Raw genomic sequence first — 8,190 nt, 5'->3', positions numbered from 1 at the left:
CTTTTTAAACCATTGGTTTGATCCGTTAAAAGGAGCGCTTGAAACTAGGATACGTGAGGTGGTCATACAATTCCGTATTAGATGGCTAGATTGGCATTTGGATAAGTTTATAACAGGGTTTGAAAACTCTTACGATTCGACTCCCCGAAAAAACTGGGAGTCGCTCGTGTCTATAGAGAACGGGGCGAATTCCCAACAGTGAATCGTGAGTCTTACATGCCCATTTCTAGAAAAAACCCGACGGAACCGGACGAATTCCCAACAGTGAATCGTGAGTCTTACACTCCCGTGTCTAGAGAGAACCAGGCGGATTCCCAACAGTGAATCGTGAGTCTTACACGTCGTCATGGTAACTCACCTCACATGTCGGTCCCATCGCTTTCTACACGTGCAATATAATATCCATTACACATGAATATATAGATAACAAAGCAAAGCCCATCCTTCGATGTGGGATAATTCCCACAAAAATCATTAAAGCAATACGATTGAATATATATTATTATAGAAGCTAATACATTCACATTAGGCGGTGTGGCAGTGTTGGTTGACATCTTCGATTTTAAGGGAGAAGTATTGAATTCGAACCCCTTAGTGTGCGCGCGAGTTCGCGTTTTTTGTTGTCGAAAAAATAAACAAAAGCAGAAAATAATGTTATAAAAAAATAGAAAAAATACAAAATAAAAGTCTTTTCAAGATAAAGATAAATAAGATAATACAACATTTTTTTATTTCTCTTTTAAAATAAATACAAAGTAATATAACAAGTATTTATTGCAAACAATAAAACAAAAGGCATAAAAAAATAAAATGTATTTTGGCAGCATCATTTTTTTATTTTTCTTGTAAAAAAAAAAATTAATAATACAACAAGCAAAAAAAAAAGTAGCACAACATCTTCTTCTTTTGTCAAAAAAAAAAAAAGATAATCAACAAGTATCATATTTCTCTTGTAAAAAAAATAAAAGATAATACAATAAGTATTTCTTGTCAAAAAAATAAAAAATATTTCTTAATACAACCTAGGAATAAATGGTCTGATTATATTTTTTATTTTTATAACATGATGGTCTTTAACATAAATTTAGTAATATTAATTTAAAGATAGGATTCATACAATGAAGCCATTTGAAATCTCTCTTTCTAGTAAGTAGTACTAACAATCTCTTCCACTAATTTATTTTAGAAACCTAAAAAATTAAAGAAAATTGGTACGCATTGTAATAATTTATACATTGATAACCAAATCTTTTATCTTATTTATTAATTTTTGTATTATAAATCATGTAGTGTACTATTTTTATTACATTTGTCAATGGTACATTTTAAATTAGATGATATTATAAAATATTTTGGATTTGTTATTATTTATATAATAAAATAATTATAAAATATTGTTGGTATATAATATTATAGTTAGTTAGGTTGTAATAATTTGGGTTTTTTTAACGGATTAGGTTTTCCGCCAATTCGAGATTTTAGTGGCCAATTTTTCATCGATTTAGTCAACTCTTTATTGTAGTCTATATATGATTATATACTTAATCCATGATAATTCTATGATTTCTTTTGTGCGACGTAAATTTAAAGGTCAACATAAGTTCATACAGAAAAATAACATCTCAAAATTCATAAATTGATGAAAACAATGAAAGTTAATAATGTAGTACCCCCATTTCTTATTGGATTATTAAAAAACAACATTTATAATGAATTTTAATAATTTTTTTGAATTTTTTTAAGGCTTGATTAGAGCGATTAGGCCCGATTCTCGATCCGGATCGTCGATTCGTCTATCCGGATTGATTTTTAGGATGTCCGATCCGGGTCACCGATCCATTTTTTAAACCACTGGTTTAGATCAATGGTTTAAAACGCTGATAGGTGACCCGCATCGGGCACCTCAAAAATCGATCCGGATATATGAATCAGCGATCCAGATCGAAAATTGACTGCATCGGTCAGATTAAAGCTTCAAAAAAATCCGAAAAAATTATTAAAATTCATTATAAATATTATTTTTCAGGAATTCAATAAGAATTGAGGGTACTCCATTAAGATTTTTCATTTCTTTGCATGAATATGCGAATATTGATATGTTCTTTCCCTGCATGAACTAGTATTTACCATTTAATTTACATCACACAAAAGGATAAACATATAATTATCATAGAATAAGTATATCAACATACATGGACTACAATAAAGCATACAATTATTAGCATACAATCTAAAAATAAAATGACAAACGACGTCATTCTTCTTATTGGTCATGCTGGTGCCATTGATTAAATTCGTTTGACAATTCATTGATTCGATCTAAAGACGAATCATCGATATTAGTGATAATATGTTGGGGTAATTCATGTAGTTATATTTATTATTATTTGTTATTGCAGAATACTTCTATTGACAATAATATTTTCATACATATCAATTACAAACATACATGATAATATAATAAAAAATGCAAGCTGCAAATATGGCTACAACTCAATTATCAAGAACATACATTTTTTGCATTAAAAATTTAATAATAAAATTGAAAAAATGCAAGATAATACAATTGTCATACATGCCACGGTTTTTTTACAATGATATTCACTTTGATTCCTCACGATAATACAATTTAACAACATGTATTTTTTGCGTTCAAAATTTTTAAAATTGAAAATACGTTTTTAATGCAAAACTACATTAAAAATATAATATAGTTTTGCATTAGAAATATAATAACATGTATGTTTTTGCATAAATATTCTATCAATATGAAAATTTTTCAACAAAAACTTTAACAATAAAAGTTAAAAATATGGTTTAATACCTCATGATAATCAAAACCTGGTCACTATTTTCACATCTTTTTGAAAAATCATGATTTTTCAAAAAAAATCAATCATGTACTAAAAAAAAAAAAACAATTCTTCATAGAGCCACCTAAATTAAAAAATATAGTTTTGCATTAAAAATATAATAACATGCATTTTTTTGCATAAATAATCTATCAACATACAATATTTTCAACAAAAACTTTAACAATAAAAATTAAAAATATGGTTTAATACCTCATGATAATCAAAACCTGGTCACTGTTTTCACATCTTTTCGGAGAATCGCGATTTTTCAAAAATAATCGATCATGTATTAAAACAAAAAAAAAAACAATTCTTCATAGAGCCACCTAACATCAGTCATTCCAACTAAAAAATGCATTAACAACAAATTTTAAAAATATAGTTTTGCATTAAAAATATAATAACATGCATTTTTTTGCATAAATAATCTATCAACATACAATTTTTTCAACAAAACCTTTAACAATAAAAATTAAAAAGATGGTTTAATGCCTCATGATAATCAAAACCTGGTCACTATTTTGACATCTTTTCGGAAAATCACGATTTTTCAAAAAGAAAAGAACACGTATTAAAACAAAAAAACAAAAAAAAACAATTTTTCACAGAGCCGCCTAACATCAGTAATTTCAACTAAAAAATGCATTAACAACAAATTAAAAAAATACAGTTTTGCATTAAAAATATAATAACATGCATTTTTTTTGCATAAATAATCTATCAACATACAATTTTTTCAACAAAAACTTTAACAATAAAAATTAAAAATATGGTTTAATACCTCATGATAATCAAAACCTGGTCACTATTTTCACATATTTTCGGGAAATCATGATTTTTCAAAAAAAATCGATCATGTGTTAAAAATAAAATAAAAATAAAAACAATTCTTCACAAATCCACCTAACATCAGTCATTCCAACTAAAAAATGCATTAAAAACAAATTAAAAAAATACAGTTTTGCATTAAAAATATAATAACATGTATTTTTTTGCATAAATAATCTATCAACATACAATTTTTTCAACAAAAACTTTAACAATAAAAATTAAAAATATGGTTTAATACCTCATGATAATCAAAACCTAGTCACGATTTTCACATCTTTTAGGAAAATCATCATTTTTCAAAAAATTCGATCATGGATAAAAAAAAAAAAAAAAGTACAACAAACTCAAACAATAAAAATTAAAAATATGGTTTAATACCTCATGATAATCAAAACGTTGTCACGATTTTCACATCTTTTCGGAAAATCACAAATTTTCAAAAAATTCGATCATGGATTACCAACAAAAAAAAAAAAAAATGTTCTTCAAAGAGCCACCTTACATTAGCCATTTTAACTAAAAAATCCACCTCCAAACGAATAAATTACATCCAATTGGGTACATGTTTTGATAAACAACACTATAAGGGATCAAAACTCTAAATTATGAACACATTATCATCAATAAATCAAATCAAATAGATTAAATTGAGCAAAAAAAAAAAAAACGCAGTTTTTCACAGACAACAGTCATTGAATCTAAAAAATGAAGCTCAAATTGAATAAATCAGATCAAATTGAATACATCTGATTACAAACAAGACTATAACGATTCAAAACCCTATAAATCTGACACATTATTTGTAATATAACGTGAACAATAGATCAAAAGGTGGAAAAAAAAAAAAAACTGCTGAATTTTTTTTTCACAGACATCATTGTGTTCTTCTAAAAACTCAGGCTATAATTGAGTAAATTAAATAAAATTGAATATGGTAAATGATAAAAGGCACTATAAATATTTAAAATCCTACAAATTTAACTGATTATTTTCAAAATATGGACTGAAATTGATCAACTGGCGGAAAAAAAAAAAAACGCAGAGTTCTTACCTGGTTTCGTGAACCCGTGGCTTCAATCTCCAAATTAATATGTTTTTATCAAAGATAATGACAAATTCGTAATAGAAATTTATAATGAACACATTTACGATTAATATGCCTCAAACTCTTCACATATTCATACCCTATTTGGCATGAAACAAAACGAAAAGCGAAAACCCTAAAACTCTAAAACCCGCAACTTTAATGTTCCAAAAAATTGAAATTTTTCTACCATTTAATCCATGAAAAGGCTGAAAAAAGCTGCATAAAGCCTGAATATTCGATCACATGGCAAAACAAAGAAGAAAAATGATAAAAAAAAAGAGGCAAAATTTGAAGAAACCCGTGAAGAACAACACTGTGCAGCCTATGTTATTCACGGGACACGCCGATTTGGTACAGTGAATCGGCAATTCACTATACAGAATCGCTCCGTTCTTTCTGGAATTGGGCGATTCCGTGTAAAATATCGAAATCGGCACGGACTGTGCCGATTCCCGAGTCGAACCGGGCGAGTCCGATTCGACTCGGTGTTTTTTAAAACACTGGTATAGATCAATGGTTAAAAAAGCGAATCGCTGACCAGGATCGAGCACCTCAAAAACCGATCAGGATCGGCGAATCGGCTGAGTCGGTTAAATTAAACTTCAAAAAAATCCAAAAAAATTATTAAAATTCATTATAAATGTTGTTTTTTAGGAATTCAATAAGAAATGAGGATACTACATTATTAACTTTCATTTTTTTCATCAATTTGTGAATATTGAGATGCTCTTTCCATGTATAAACTTAAGTATTAAACTTGCATCACATAAAAGAAAAATCATAGAATTATCATGGATAAAATATATAATTATACATGGACTATAATAAAGAGTAAACTAAATTAATGAAAGAATGGCCATTAAAATCTCGATTTGGCGAAAAACCCTAATCCGCTAAAAACACCCAAATTATTACAGCTTAACTAACTATAATCCAAAATTATTACAACCTAATTAATTATAATATTATATACTGAAATTATAATTATTAGTTTACATTTTATAATTATTTTATTAGATAAATAATAAAAAATTAAAAATATTTTATAATATTATCTAATTTAAAATGTACTATTGACAACTGTAAGAAAAATAGTACATTACATGATTTATAATGTAAAAATTGATAAATAAAATAAAATATTTGGTTATCAATGTAAAAATTAATAAAATACATACAAAATTTGGAAATAACACTTTAATTTGTTATATGCCCAAAAGGGAACAAAAATTAGCTCAATAAGGGATAAACTATTATATGGCCCAAGGGGGGATTCGAACTTGAAAAGTCAAAGCAAATAACATTAGTGATAACTATATTGCCTCCTTAGCATATGTGTTTAAAATTGCCTATTAATAGCATATATTTACATTATGTATTCATTTAATGATGTTTGAGAACTATCCCACATCGAAAGATGAGTATTCAAATATGTTATATAAATAACTATGTAATTGGAAGATAAACACAAGTGTGGCACATGTGGGAGTGGTGTGTCGCACGTGGTAACGCGTAGGAAGGTGTTTTTGAGGCCTGAACCGGCTAAAACCGGTGCACGCGTGCATGTGCGTGTCCCACGTGTAGGAGTGAGTGTGGCACATGTGGGAGTGTGTACTACTTGTGTCACACGTACACACGTGTGGGAGTGTGTACCACTTGTGTCACACGTACACACGTGTGGGAGTGTACGCGTGATGCGTACACACCTGTGGAGAATCGGGAGGGAAACGGACAGAACCGGGTGGGAACCGCGCCGGTTCTGCTGTAGAACCGGGCGGGTCCCGGTTTTGTGCTGGAACCGACACGGGTTGTGCCGATTCCCGAGTCGACTCGGGCGAGCCCGGTTCAACTCGCCGATTTTTAAATCATTGGTTTAGATAATTTTGTGTTAGATCGCTAGGTGAGCGTTTCAGACCGATTTGGATTAATGATCTAAACAAATAATAAAATTTATAACAAAAATACTATCAAAATAAATATTGTGCCCTCTTGGAACCTTTCCAACTCAAAGACCATGCCTTTCATATGGTTATTTTTAAATTAAACTAAAAGATCTAGGCAGTTGAATTATTTATGTTGCATAGGTAAATTGATAAATTTTTTAAATAAAATAAACAAAATAGGGATTTATTGGGTGGGCATTTAAAATCAAATAAACAAAATAAGTCCATTAGTTGTAAGTGGATTTTCAAAAAAAAATTGAACTCTAAAGGGAAAATATAAAAATACAAAGTTAGGTTGGTTGCAAAAGGTTTCACTCAGAAAAAAAAGTAGATTATGATGAAACTTTTTCCTCTATTGTCAAATTTCCATCCATCCGAATCCATAGCAGCCCATTTTGACTTTAAGATTCATTAAATGGATGTCAAACCATCATTTATAAATGAGAATTTAGAAGAAGAAATTTACATGATCTAACCTGAGGGATTTGAGGAGATAGAGAAAGATAACCTAGTATGCAAACTTAATAAATCATTTTATGGCCTAAAACAAGCATCACGACAATGGTATATAAAATTTCAAGAGACCTTTGCTGTTATAGGGTTCTCTACAAATAATGAGGATTATTGCATATATCAAAAGGTCAGTGGGAGTGGTGTGGTCTTCATATTGTTGTATGTGAATAATATGCTAATTGTTAGTAGCTCAATTGCTGTAGTAGTAGAGACAACAAATTTCCTTGTACAACACTTCGATATGGAAGATCTTGTAAAAGCTTCATATGTGTTGGGCATCAAGATAATAAAAAACATGAGAGATAAGACTATCAAACTTTCCCAGACGACCTACTATAAGAGGATACTGAAAAAGTTTGATATAAGTATGTGTAAGCTCATGCCAATCCCAATTGACAAAAAGACGAAGCTTAGTAATAAAATGTGTCTTATTGAATATATGGATATAAGAGCCATGGAGAGAGTGTCATACAAGAGTGCAGTTGGGTCCTTTATGTACACCATATTTCAAAAATAAAAATAAAAAAAATAAAAAAAGGGTGAATATAAACAAAATACTATTTTCTAAAAATTACAAAAATAACCATTTTTTTTAAAAAATCTACAATCATAACCATTTTGTCACAATTTATTTTATTTCTACTAAATATGCCTCACATACTTGATTGGGCCATGAAGAGTCCTCACATATCCTTGTTGTCCAAGAACCTTCCATGCTCGTCCCAAATGGCTCTCTTGAGTCCCCCAGTCCTGCTAGGACCACGGTGGTCCTATTTCAGATAGACCATCGCGGTCATTTTATGGGGTTATAGGGTTAAGTAGGAATAAAAAGACTATTAAAAAGACTATCTTAATCCTGATAGGACCAAGATGGCCCATGAATAAGGTCCGTATACGATCATGCCATCACAATCCTAATAGGATCATGCTGGTCCTTCTAGCATCGTTGCAATCAAGAGGC

This window comes from Amborella trichopoda, chromosome 5 (genome assembly GCF_054954075.1).
Source record: "Amborella trichopoda isolate Santa Cruz 75 chromosome 5, AtrichopodaSantaCruz75HAP2 v2.0, whole genome shotgun sequence".
In the NCBI taxonomy this organism is placed as follows: Eukaryota; Viridiplantae; Streptophyta; class Magnoliopsida; order Amborellales; family Amborellaceae; genus Amborella; species Amborella trichopoda.
The sequence above is the reverse complement of the archived record's forward strand: the minus strand, read 5'-3'. Positions refer to the sequence as shown.